Below are 14,806 nucleotides of genomic sequence, written 5' to 3'. Positions count from 1 at the left end.
AATACAATAGATATTAACTGGCTCTTGGATGGACCATGCCTTGGAAAACTGTTGCCCTGGCCCAGATGAAAATAGCTGGCCTTTGTCCAGCACAGGATATCGGTGACCACGAAGGCCACCAAAAGCCTGGAAGCCCGCAAATGCTGGCGTATCAGCAGTGTTACTGATTCAGCTGAGAAGTTTGGCTAGTTGGCAATGCCAGGCCCCCTCTGCACCAGTTCCTTGGCAATGAGCAGCCGAGTTGTCTGAGGAGCAGAGTGTTTCCTGTCCTACCTTCCATCAGCACCTGCAAAGGCTAATGTTACCTGGATTGGACTGGTTATTTTTGGAGCCAACATATAATATATGGGCTATCTGTGGCATGTGCCAAAAAAGATGTCTGGTATTAATCATTATTAAAGCTGATTAAAACAAAACAAAACAAAACGCAATAAAAACCCCATACATTTTCTTATGAAAAAAAAAATCAGTGGAAAAATAATTGTTTTATTAGAAAGATGTTGTTTTCCCATGACAAGTCAGGGAGAAATTCAAAATTGCATTTCATTTTGAACTGGTATTTCAAAACACATGCATAAAAAAGTCATGCAAACTCAAAAAAAAAAATCACTTTCTTTGAGCATTATTGCACAGCAGCTGAACTTTTTCATTGGAAAATGATGCTTTTCTCACACACAGAAAATCAAATTTGGCAAAAGCATTTATTTCAGAAATACAGTTTTCAGGGAAAAAAACCACAACATCTATTCTTTTCTAGATACTGAACTGTGTAGTCGTGTCTAAAGCATTAAAAAGCCACCAAGACTCAGGCTGAGATTGCTTTCAGGTTTTTCATTTTAAAAAAGATTTAGAGTCTTTGTAAAAATCTTCCAAGTTCCTGACTCCATAGGGTGCACTCAATGCATATGCCTATCCTTGCAGAAAGAAGCTTAAAGGCTAGAAACTTCCAAAAAGGAAGAAGGACTTTCTAAGTGTTGAAAGGATGGCTTTTTCACAGTTTTAAATTCGTAACATGTGAGTATATACAACTTTTCCTGAACTGTAATGCAGCTTAAAGAGCATCTGCTGGATATTCATTCACACCTTTGTGTCAACCCTTGATTTGTACCAGCAGGGAGTATTAAGTTGTACTTAGCTGATACAGGCTGTTTCCAGGGCCTCAGCTAATGTACCATGCAGGAACAATTTCAGAAGAGTTTAGGAAAGAAGAAGGAGAAGACTAACAAAAATATTGTTATTAGATTTATTGGAGATAGAGTGGGAAAATGAGGTTTTTAAGAGAAATTCCTCCTCAGAAAAAGATTTTGTATTCCTGTTTGCTTAGTGTGCTATTACACTACTTAGCGATTACTTTTTTTTAAACCTGAGAAAAGTTTCGGTGGGGAGAGGGTGACTACAGTCCAGCCCCACCATAAAACCTCTCTCTTGTCTTCTGGTCTTACCTTCTCCGCCTGCTTCTTGCAGCTGTTCCAAACCTTAAGAAGACTCAGCACAATGCTATGTTGCTGCTTCCATTGCCCAGAGCAAGAGAAATGCAGGAGCACTTGCTATAGGAAGAATGTAGTAGAAATTTCTCCAGTCTTCACGCTTCAAATAGAGTTTCTCAGGCCTGGATATCAAGCACCTAAGATATTCATTCTGCCAGCACTCCCACAAGGCCCTTGTGGCCTTGTGTCTCGTGACCACCGTTCAAAGGACTTTCCACCTGGAAATAACAGGTTTCTGTTATTGCCAAAGCCGGGAGTGAAACATTCCCTTTCAAAATGAGCAAAGTTGTAGTTAGGTAACTGGGCGATGTAAGCCCAAGGCAACTTCTACTGAAATCAGTAGGAATTTCCAATCAGATTTTGAGCTGACAACTACTTTCAAATTATTTTTCAAAATCTTTTTCAAGCTGTTTTTCATTTGTTTAGTCATACCAACCCTAAAAAGCCAGATAGGATTCTCGCAAACATCATGGGAAATCCATCATGGAAGGAAAGCTTCAGCATAAAGCTCTCTAAATCTCAGAAAGGCGAAGGATTGAAAGTTACAATCTTTACTTAGGACAAATACAAATACTTCACAAGAGGACACCAACGATAGTGAAAACCCCACGCTCCACAAAGAGCCACTGGGGAAATCGAGAAGCCCAAAGAGAAATTAGGGTTTCTCTAAACATTAACTACTATGGTTACTCTTTGTGCAGGGACCTGAGTGCTTTCTCGTTGTCCCCTGCACAAAATACATGGAGGATTGCACGGACTGAATTAGGCTTGAAAATTTCCTGCCTGCCTGCAGACTCAGACTGACATCCTGACGTTGTCCTACACTGGAGGACTCTCTTAAAAGCTGTCTTTACAGGCACACGGGATGTAATGCAGTTTTATTTTTAAATGAAATCTTTGATTATGGAGAACAATCCCATGGCTAGGGATGCATGCTACAGAACCACAGAGTCTGTGGGGGACCATGCTTATCGCTGCAAAATCGCCTTCTCAACTGTTCAGCATTGCTGCCGTGTCATGTTACAGTAATAACTGCAGATGAAGAGCTTTTAATTCATTGATAAAAGCAGAAGGCTGGAGTAGCTGGCTAGCCGTAATGAAGCTTATTATTCTGCAGCTAATTTGCCGATTATATTAGAGTTTTATTTCTGAGCACTTGTACCAGAAGACAGCATTATCAACACAACATCTAAACATAGAAGGTCCTGGGAAGAATGTCAATGAGCTATCACCTACCTCTGCAAAGGTCCCTGTTATTAATAGTGAGTATCTTAACTATAGATCAAAAACTCTCCCTGAAGAGGGTGCAACCTGTGTAAAATATGATTACTCATTTGGAACATAACCAGAAAGTAATGGCTAAGTCATGTCTCATTTAAAAGATTGTGGTTTCTTTAACGGTGGTAAGTGGACGAGGGCTCAGAGGAAGCACCCTGGTCCAGCAGTGGGATTGCTACACACGCCCAGCCACCCCAACCCTGGGCTGAAGCCTGATCCTCAGAGAAAAACTGCACATTAAGGTGCATTCTCCTGCTCCCCATCCTCTGCCCTCTGTGACTTTCCTGCTTCCTTATTTCAATGTCTGGAGGCCAGGAGCCCCTGAAGACTACTGAAACACGGGATCTGCTCCTTTCTCCTACGCCTACCACTGAGATTCCCCAAAAGCCTGAAAGGGGATACTGGCACATCTCTTTCTGTGCCAGGGAATAAAAACAATGTCACAATAGACACATGGGTGAAGAGGAATTGAGGGTGTGACATCTGGATACCCATGCATCACTAAGATCTAAGCGGATCTTCAGCCGATCACATACCCTGGCATCTTCCAGGAAATATTGAGACTGATTTTTGTTTTCCTAGAATTCCTTCAAAATTTCATTGGGAAAAGGAATTCTTCATATCCTCTTGCTTTGCGCTTGCCGCCTCCAGACACAGGTCTAGGTCCTTCTGAGCACTCGTGAGAACATAACATCACATTAAAACAGTGTCTCCTTGGACTGCCTTGCAGGAAGAAACAGTGCCACTGAGCTTTCTTGTGCCTTAGGAGTGAGGAAGAGCAAGCATTGCTTTAGTTGTTTGGAAATTTCGTAAATATGTCTACTTATTGCTAAGCTTACGAGAAAGCCGTATATTGAGTTAGTCTTTGGCAGGTTCAAGCTACATCAAAGCACGGCAGAGATTGCTGTAGGATATGCTTTGGTTTTGTATGTAGCAACACCATAGTTCAGAGAGGTTATTTATCCTAATCCACAGAAACCCATAATTGCTTTGCAAGCTCACTGCCTGTCTGAGGGAATTACAAGCCTGAGAGTTTCTCTCCTGTGTTGTGTCCAGCCAGAAAAATTGATGTGCTACTAAGAAGGAAAAAAAAAAAGTGAGAGAGAAAATGCAACAAAACTCGTTTTCCTTAAAACATGATACAAAGTACGCAGCAGCAGGTACAGCAGGTACAGTCTGTTTTTCTTTCCTATTCATTAAAATATTGCTGTTGAAAAACTTGCTTTCATTGCCTAGTGGCAGTGTGCTCTGGTTGCTAAAATCAGTTTAAAACTGCAGTTCATGACTGATTTGTAAAAGCACTAATTGCTGGAGATATTAATGTCAAACTGATATAGCTGACATCAGATAAATGTCTGCTGTCCCCAGAGACGAAGCTGTGGCAGGCCGAGGGGTGAGCGTGCTTACCCTGCAGGCTTGCTAGCCCAGAGTGGCTGTGGACAGGGGCAGCATGGCTATGGGGGCCAGCTGCCAGAGGGGTCCAAAGCTGGTCTTGCCCTTCTCTTTGGGCAGTCTCCCAGCTCGCCTTTGCCACTCTAGGGGCCACCTGGAGCCAGGAGCAAGACTAAAGAGAGCTTCCAGCCTAGCCACCTCAGTCATGAATTCTACTTTAATCTGACCCTTGCTTTTTTCCAAAAAAGGGACATTTGGGGGTCAGTTCCACTCTAAACTGTGCTGTCTGTGCTCCAGCTTATGCTGATTAGCCATGAAACACCAGGCTGCCAAGCACAGCAGGCACATTGCATGCCAAGCAGCTTTCCAGGGCAATGCCTGAGCTGCATCGGCCCCAATCCCACGTCGGGGTGCAGAGTTCCTGCATCCCAGGACAGGACAGTGCCCACACGCCCACAGAGGGGAGAGGCTTTACCTCTGCGAGAGGTGGGGGGCTAACAGGTGGGACCCGCAGCCTTTGCGGAAGGGACAGAAATGGCCTGTAAAACAGCCGAGGAGATGGACAGCGATAGCAAATTGCCCTCCCCAGGCAAATGTCAGTGCACCAGCACGACCTCCTCTGCATATAGGATATTTTGTCTATTAGAGACCAATCCACATAGCTACAGGCAATCTAGGCTCCTTAGGGAAACAGAAGGTTGCCTACTTAGACTTATTAGGATGGTAAATGGCTGAGCAGCTGGATGAACAGGCAAAAATAAACTACCTGATATTCTTCCAAGTGCTATACAGAAACCATCCCCATTTCTCTTCAGTCCTCTTAGCTTTGTAAGGCCAAAGGGATTTAGATGCTTAACATTCAGGACTTAAAAATCCAAATCATCAGAACATAAACAGGCAGCTTTGAAAAATCTGTGTCTTAGGAGTCACAGTCCACTGATTTTCCATTAGACTTTCAAAAACAGAGGTGCTAGAGTCTGGCAAGGTCAAGTGGAATTGCCAAGACATTTTGAAGAAGGTCACATTCACAATGACCTGGCATGTTAACTGCAATAGAGAATATAGGACTCACTCCCCAAAGCTGGTAAGATGCAGGCAGACCACAAAACCCCTCCTAACATGATCTACTTCAGTAAGGAAAAAAACCTCCACTGCTCAAATCACAGAAATCTGGACAGGACAGGGCATTAGGTATCAAACTGCAGCTAATAGAAGAATCATCATTGTGTTATGTGCCATTCACCCAATTGTGACAAAATTTTAAGGACTTATCCATATACAATAGGACCAGCTCACTTCACTGTCTAGTTAATTTTTCTGTATTTTTTTCATCAAAAAAATGTTTCAACAAACCACTTTTTCTGGTATTGATGGCTTTGTGTGGAGCTTTTCTCCAGAGCAGTTACAAATGTTTTGAAACGGATCATTATGTATGTATAGTTGAAATAGTTTATGTAATTGTGCATTACCTTGAACTCATGTCCCACAAATTCCTTCTATGCTGTGGAATCAATCACTATTGATTTCCTTTTCTATCATTTCAATGCTTCTTTTTTTTTCCCTTTAAAGAGAGAAATTCTACCCAGTAGTATACACTGTAGTTTACTGTGCATCTTCATACTGGTAGGAGGCTGAGAAAGACCCTATTTGATTGTCCGTCCAGTTCTGATGTCTCTTATTCTGTGGTCCTTGAGCATGGAGGCCAACATTTTCCAACAGACTGTGTAATGTTAGGCATTTGAATCCATATCTATACACGTAAATAAAGTTAGCCCTCCTTTTCAGAGGACCCGCAGATCCCATCAGTGGGAGTTTTTATGGACAGAAGACTGAATAAGCATTGCAGGATTTAATTAGTACCATTACCCAAAGGAGTGCTTTAAAGATGGCTATATCAGAGGACGCTGATACAGTTCAGCAGATAACTGTTCTTTTTTCTATGTAGAAGCTTTCAGTGATGCTTAAGAGAATATTCTTCCTTAAAAATGAAGTTCAGATATGCACTGCTTGAAGGAGTATTTATTCGATTAGCATGTCATGCATTAAGGATGTCACTATTCAAAAAAAGAAGCACAGAAAACTAGATTCAGAGTACAAAACCTGTCTCTTCAGGGCTACGCTTAACTGCTGACTTGCTAGAAGAACAATCAAGGACAGTTAAAAACACCTTTAGGAGTTACATGTAGCACAAACCCACACAGCTTCTCAAAAGGAAAGGCATAGTGCACTTGTCCATGAGACATCTCATCACACATATCCTTGAAAATGGAGGAAGTCTGAAGTCAAAAACCACCACAAAATTTACGACCATCTTCAGCTGGTGCTTCAGCCAGTGTAAATCAGTATAGCACTGCTTGTTTGGGTGGAGTGATGCTGATTTACACAGGCTGTATTGGGCTGCTGTGCAAATGTGCTTCTAACATACCTAAAGAAAAAAAATAAATTGAAAAAATAAAGAGGGGGGAAGGTTTCTAGATCTATAGCAGAAAATGAGCCAGGAAATCTGTACCTATGTTTCCTATATGAACACATAGGTATTTTACTGCTTAAGAGACGCAAAATAAAAGATTGAAATTTCAATTTAGAAAGTGCCACAATGACATTTTTAAATATTTGTGTAACAGAATTAAATTGCATGCATATATATTCCTGTAATGGCCTGGGGTATCTGTCTTCATACAACTAATGAGTTCAGTTGGACATTATGAACTCTGCTTATACTCTTGATCTTGCTACATTCTTAGTTTTTACCGTATTATATATTTACTTGTAGTGAGGCTATGAAGCCTGCTGCCTGGATGTCTGTCTGTGAATAGGTCAGGTATTACATTGCTCATAAACTGAATAAAATAAATAACCTGGACAGATGAGCCCTAACAAATAGTAGAATGGCTCCAGCCCAGCTTTATGTAGAATAAGGTTTGGCACAGTAGGTTTTCTTCTCTCAGAAAGAAAGACAAAGACAAGAGATGTAGAACAGGCATTTAAAAAGAATTCTTGTAATGATAAAGAACAAGAAAGGAACAGAATATGTATCATTTCATGTTGAAGAAAAGAAATTTGAGCTTATAAAAGTTAAGAAGAAATTGCAAAAGGGATTCTTTTAGGGTCTCAAAAGGATAACGCTCAAAGTCCGAAGACCTGTCAGGAGAAATGCAAGACACTGAAAAACAGTTGAATTAATTTTGCATTGAATTCAGTATTTCTTTTCCTGAAAATAGTAAAGAGAGCAGTACTTGGGAAACATTCTGCAAAGTGTGCATCTTATTTGTTTAGGAGAGTATTTCTTCATGAAATGTTACACTAGAAAAAACAGTGCAGCAGAAGTCTTTGGAGGAGGCACTTGGTCTTTGTGGTGAGCCCATCAGAGGATGGGCTCTTGCAGGGGGCAGTGGCAGAGTAGGGCAGTGAGCATTCCTGCCAGGATGAGGTAGGGAGAGGGGATGGGGAAAGCAGGGGACTGCTCACCACAGGAGCTGCTTGCCCTACAGTGCGGGGTATGTGTCCAGGACCAAAATCTGTGCAGTGACCTGCAAAGACCAGCTACGGTCTGAGAACACCCAGAGCTGCTTCTCTCTGTTACCTCCAGCCATGTTCAGAGAGGGCTTGAGCTGGTTTAAAGGCAGTCATTTTCTAATTATGCTAAATCTCACACCTTGCCGATAGCTCAGCCAGTGTGATCATTTCTCAGTTCTTACAGATTTAGTCAGTTACTCATACTCACTTCACTCACATCTCACATTACAACCCTGCTTGTTCATCAGGTCTGGATTTGTCTGGATGTACAAGGCAGTCTCCATGCACTGAGTTCGTAGCAGAAAAAAAACAGCCAACAGAAGAATACAGAGAATTACACTAAAAATTTTGATCAACTTTTTCTAAGTTTTTGGGAGTTGGACTAGGCTAAAGTGCCTTGCACATGATGAAATGTGGATGGCAATGAGAATCTGTTTACAAATGACAAAACCAATTTGAGTAGAACACGACTGAATGGGGAGTCATTTGAAAAAGATCTTCCCAACTCGGATATAAACACAGTGGTGGGGAAACCTCCCGTAAAACTGAAGCCAATAAGTATTGCAGCCATAACTAGTGACTGCAGCCTGTCTGCATGTGTGCTAGAGACAGATGAAAGATTTAGTAGATAGATGGCAAAACAGGTGACAGGACTTCTGATTCTGACTTATGGAAATTGATACCTCTGCTGAAGTACAACCTGTTCTCCAAATCCTGACATTAAGACGAATAGCAGCCAAACAGCAGCCTCTAGCATTTGATATTTGTGAGAGCTCAAATATTGATTGCACTACTTATTAATGAGTTTCATTCATAATAAATACATGGTATGTTTGCACAGAGGAGGTGTTTTCTAGGGGAGGCATTACATGCTGTATTAAACAATGAATAATTTCTTAATCTTAAATGTGAGTAAACAGCAGGATAGTAAGTGTCATGGTTATAGGCAATTTCAGGAAGGTGCAAGTGTAGCAAGTGCTCCAGCACACCTGATGAGGCATCTCTCACTCCAAATGAAGATTTTCTTGATAGCAATTACTATGATGTGAGGTGTTATGAGCTAGAAATTACTGTCAAAATTTATAACAAGTAAGGGGTTTTCCTTTTTAAATACGAAATTCCATGTTGTTTCATTGAAACTTCATGACTGTATTTATTATGGTAACTTTCTGTGTTGCCCTTTTAGAGCTCCTCTTACTTGAAGTATAGTTACTTCTGCAATGTCTGGTCTTGGCTAAAACCCCATTTTATTATTCTCCATTTAGATCGATTTCAAAGAAAGTGTTTCCTTCATAAGACAGCTGACACATTTGAAATTCAGAGAAAATAATGTATCATAAAAACCGCACAGAATAGACTTTTTAAAAATGGATGTTTAGCATTGCATTTCATAAGGGCTGTATTCCCCAAATTGCCGGTCAAGTTGCCATTTACTGCAATGAAACAGAAGACGAGGTCTTGTGTTTAGGAACTAAAACTTCAAAGCCCTCGGCTCTCCCTCTTTTTTTTTTCTCTATGCTGTTTTCACTACAGTTCTCCGGTATTTAATTTCTATGGTCAGCTTTTGATATAAGAGGCAAAACTGGTAAGTATGGATAAGCAGAACGTCCAACCGAAAATAAAAATCGTCACTGTTTTATATCTAATATGCAATTTTTCTTGCACAAGTGTTCTCTCAGAACACAGATTGTTACGACTGGGCTACTTGAAAAATTTAGTGTAAAACTACTGCAGAATATTTTCTTTCCTTCACAGCTAATACCTATGGGCCTCTGTTTGCATACGTCTCCAGGGGTCTATGCCAAGATTCACTGAAAGAAAAAGGAATTCAGCCAACATGGACGTATCTACGCTGTCCTGCCAGCTCGATGCTCCATCTCAGACTCTCCACCTGCCCAGCCTGCCCAACTCCTTGCTGAGACAAGCCACCCTTGTGCCTGGGGAAACCTCAGTCCTGGAGAAGACTGAAAATTGGGCTGAGCTGAAACATCAGCCACGACCATGCAGTGGGGCAGGTACAAGCCTTTCAAACTACACAGAGGAGCCACTCCTGCCTGCAGACAGGCACAGCTAAGAGTAGAGAGCTCAGCTGAGCAGATCCACTCCCTGCTGCTGCGGGGGGAAGGCTTATATTCTGAATATTTGTGCATAATGGAATAAACAGATAACAGTCTTCCAAGGTTTGATTGGCGATATGATTCACAGAACAAGTGGTGGACTGTTAAAGTATTTGCAGAATACCTGTACTAATGTAACATTTTACTGTTACCGTAGGCACTCTATTTCCCTACCAAATTTCCCATCAAATACTAGCAAGCAAAATTGTTCTCAAGAGGAATAGACAGCAACTCTCACACTTGAGACTGGAGCACTACTGTCTAGGTCTCGGGCATACAAACATTAGGCTTTATCTGTGAAGTGGCAGCTTCAAAGTTACATCGTTGGCTCCAGTGCAGATCCACTGAGACCCCAAACTCTTTTATTAGCTTCTTGACAGTGGTGGCAGGCTCTTGGATAGGAGTAGCATCACTTATTTTTTAGAAACAACATATGGTACTTAGAATCCAGTGGTTGCCAGCTTTTGATGTAATTAGCCATGATCCCTGAACATCTGCACTCATCAGTTAGCCTTTAAGTTAGTGATCTATTGTTCTACATCGGAATTGAGATTACTCTTTCTTTGGGCATGCTTCCTTCAAGAATGCTTAATATCTTTAGTAAAAGTTGTTAGCTTCAAAACCCTGTAAGTACTCTGTAGGCAGAAATCCTATTATAGATTATCACCTCGTCACACTTGAAAAGTTCTCCTGAGACTGGAAAAAGGCAACTGCTTAAAAGGCACTGTAGGACAGTGAAGGACCACAATACATGATGGTACTGTCAAGACACAAATACCCTCCTCAGAATAAACATGTTTACTAAATTGTATTCATAGCCTGATATTTTCAGACTCAGTGTCATGCATATGCATTAGGTAAGTCCAGTAGATTTATATTAGGGAAAATGGAGTTTAAAAATATTAGTCAGAAGAGCTGAGAAGAAGATAATACTTCAAAATTTTGTTCAAGCTTTTCATGAGAATTTTCAATTGTCAAAGAGTGATAGCCTTTCAAGGTGAACAAAGAAGAATCATTTATTCGGTGATTTTTTTTTTTCTTTTTGAATTGCAAGAACAACCTAACAAAGTATTTGTGACCAATTATAACCTTGGATTACCAGATGGATTGAAAGAGACAGTAAGGCAAGACAGAGAAACCATTAGTTAAACAAGTAATCTCACGGAAGCCATATGGGCTGTTTAGGCAATTAGGATTATTCATAGAAGAAGGGACTTAAAGAGTCTTTCAGAAAGTCCATTATCTTTGATAGCAAGGTTACACTGGGCAATGTGAATTATCTGGAAGAGAAATTGTGCTGGAAGAAAAACTGAAAGAAAGAAAAAATCCCAGGACTAACAATTACATCTAGAATAGCAAGATCAAACTGTAAACAAACTGATAAATAGTTTGCCTGGCCACAGAGTTCTAGAAAATAGTATTAATTAATCCTGGGGCAATAGAAAGAGAAAGGAAAAAGTTGGTGTCATGAATACTGGGTATTTGTCAAGGAATCACTCATTTTTGCTAGCTCTATATTTCTAGTACTTATACACATAACTATAGGACATCTAATGCGGGTCAAGGAGACTCTTAATACTTAGGATTTTCAAGTTTAGTGAAAATTATAGTCCAGCTCCTCACTAAATAAAAGAAGGCTACCATATCATATTTTCTTAATTCAAGTTGAAGATTCCCTACCATGCTACACTCCCTGGCAGATTTTCTCTGCAAGGTAACAGAGCTCCTGCAAGGTAACAACGATACACTGAATTTTGCAATGAAGCTTTATTCTCAGGCCAAACATACCACTTAAGTGTCACCTGGAAGTTACACACTGGAAGATAAAAAGATACACTCAGAACAGTTCAAACAAAGACTGATACAGACTGAGCTTGCTGAACTACCAGCACAGTCAGTCCTACTGGTTTGCCCAACACTCGTTAGGTCTTTTTAGGGAACTCCAAGTAGAATTATCTTTCATCAACACATTACACCACCCCTAACAGGTTTAAAGTCCTATCCAGATTCATGGTGGAAGCTCATTATGAAGCATGAATCCCTCACACTAGTATCAAGATTAAAATCCTTCCATATGTGAGAGATGAAAATTTCTTCCTCTCTGAGAAGTTTTTCAGGAGGAGACAAGTTCCTTCAGGTGAAGAAATTGTTGGACTGTGTAATGAGGCCCTGCAAAGTGGCATTCAGCTAGAATCAGGTTAAGATAACCTCAAATGACAAGCAAGAAGAGAATGTTTATTTTCCCTAATTTGCAGTGGCTTTGCTATACTTGGCTGCGACACAAAGAATTGAGCTCTGATGAGCATTGCAAGAAGAGAAGATGATTGTTTTACCAGCTTGAAAGAGAGGGGGATCTGGGGAATTCATTCTTATTTATATTATTACCAAGATCCTTTGTTTTTTGGCCTGAGAGTAAAAAGACCAAAGGACATTTAAAGCCTGCACTTTTTCCTGCAGCATTTTCATCAGCTGACACAAAGCTGGCCAATTTATTGCTCTGACTGACAGCAGCTGATCAAGTGTTCCCACAGCCACTATCACAGTGTGAAACATTGGGTTCAAAATGGTGATGGGTTCATTTGCTGTAATTCTAAATGGGACAAAGCCCAAAACCAGGATCCCAGCTCCCTTGAACTCGAGCTGTTCAAAATTCAGATCCATATCAATATCTTACTGCTCAGGCCCATCACTACTTAATTTACCAAGGCTGTTACTGGCACAGCACTTCATTCTGGCTGTCTTCACTAACCCTCACGTGGCAGCCACAATAAATTATGCAGCTGGGAATGCAGTAGCATCTGAAGCGATTGACCCGTGCAAGGATAGTGGTATCGCTCACACCGCTGTGATGCAGTCCCAAGCCAGGCAGAGCAGCTCTGCCCTCCGCCAAGGGGACCGGAGGTTGGTCCCCTAGTCTCCTGCATGTGAGTAAATCTGGCCTATTTGGCAAATGTTGCCTCCCTCCTGTTATGTAGCAATAGCACTGAATACCATTGACTGTGTCCCAATAAGGTTTCCCTTAAGCAGGTCTGCTTCCACCTTTCTTAAGAAATCCTGTTAGTGAGCAGTGCTACAGCCCATAGGAGGGCTTCTCACGTGGGGGCTTAAGTGCCTTTAGTGAAGCCTTCGCTTTAACTTGCTTGTGGACTTTCTGGAGACCTGGGTGTAGATTCAATAGCTAATGTCATCAGTATTTCTATTTCCAAAGCAGGTGGTATAGTGAAATGCGATTGTGAGTACCTGAACCTAAAGCCTGCAGGCTGGCTGGTTTGGCTGACACTCAGGAGATCCATGAAAAATATGGCAAAAACGGGTTAGAAATGGGAACCAAAGGAGTCGGCAGAGGGTGCATCATGGCTGTTAGACACGCAGCAGCAAAGGCAAGTCCCTAAGCACTGAGCAGCCCCTGAACTATTTCTTTATCCTGGCTTTTATGAGAGCAGACCCCACTGCAATGACCCAGACATCATGCTGTCCTGCACACTCTGCAGCCTAAGCTCCTGAGGAGCTAAAGCCAGCATGGGATCTCCCTGCCCTGGGACTAACCTGAGCTTCCTTCCATGCAGGCGCTGCACAGCTTCAGCAACTGCAATCACACACAGTCACCGGCGGTGTTTCCAGCTGACAAAGCCCCCCACAGCTGGGGACTCCTCTGCCCTCCTCACCACGGCCCTGCAGTTAAATGCTCTCAAGCTGCCGTTCCTACTTCCTCGAGCATAAAAACTTTCCAAAGGAGCAGAGAGGGACAAACGACGAGTTCCTGGCTTAGCTCCAGAACCTACACAGAGCTGCTGGCTTACAGATAAGAAAATGACCTTCTCTCTGCACAGGGAGCATCAGAGCAGCTGGGTTACCTATGAGATTGGGAGCTTTCCCTCCTTCAGACAGAAGTGCTTCACACCCTGCCCCCAGAGCAGGTTACCTCCGTGCAGAGCTTCCCAAGGCACTGACATGAACAGCGTGGCCTACGCTAATGCCAATAACTAGTTTGCACCTTGCTTTCTGTCTGAAGCATCAAGTATTCATCATGAGTGCTGAGCTACATATGGTGCAAGGTATACATTATTCCACTGGCAGCCGTTATATGACACTGTAAGTAAAATAAAGTAACAGGTAGATATATTTTTCTTGTTAATCACAAACCTAATTTTCTATTAAAATGTATGAGATGACAAAATCTCAACAAACTCTTTAAAGCTATTACTAGAGGATAAAGTATTCCACCAAAGTATTAATATTAACATCATTAAAAGAGTTTTATCAAGTGTGCCTTTATCTCCAGATTGCAAACAATAGCAGCCTGAAGGAGAGATATGCCCTTGAGTATTGTGGTATGAAAACCAACAGCAGTTTTAGAGCCACATAAAGTCTTCTTGTGGCTTCAAAATTAGGGAAAAAAATTCTTGGAGCCACAATTATAAGAAGTAATAGAGTAAATGAATCTATTTTTCATCACCTTGGGCTCTGAAAAGAAAACATTTGAGAATTATATTGATAAGAGAAAGAGCTGAGATATTCAAATGCATTTAATGTTGTTTTAATTGATTAAACTAGATCAGGAACATTTGAAAATGCATAAAGGAGCTGTTTCTGCATAAATATTCAAAATATATCTGGTTCAGAAGATAGGTGCTGCTTTGTACATGTAACTGATGCAAGATATCTTATCATCCATAAATCCAACAATGTCTTAGAGTCCAGAAAACTAAGAGTCTTCAATTTTGAGGGTGCGTTTTTCAACTGGTCATTTGTTAACATTGCAGAACTGCCTCTCCCTCCTTTGGAGAGGGAGTGCTTCTGGCAGTCCAGCACTTCAGAAAATGGCTCTGAGAGAGGGGAAGACAAGGAAAGATTTTGGTTCCACTGTGGCAACCCGTGGCAGGTTTGTCTGGTGCGGTCAGTGAGTTACAGATCAAAGCATGCAAAAGCCTGGACAAATCCCCGAACCTCTATTTGGGAAAAATATATCTTCTTCCTAGCATCTGATTTTCAAGAGAGATCAATCCCATTTCACCT

Source organism: Chroicocephalus ridibundus, chromosome 2 (genome assembly GCF_963924245.1).
Source record: "Chroicocephalus ridibundus chromosome 2, bChrRid1.1, whole genome shotgun sequence".
NCBI classification, from domain to species: Eukaryota; Metazoa; Chordata; class Aves; order Charadriiformes; family Laridae; genus Chroicocephalus; species Chroicocephalus ridibundus.
This window is presented reverse-complemented; position numbering follows the sequence as displayed.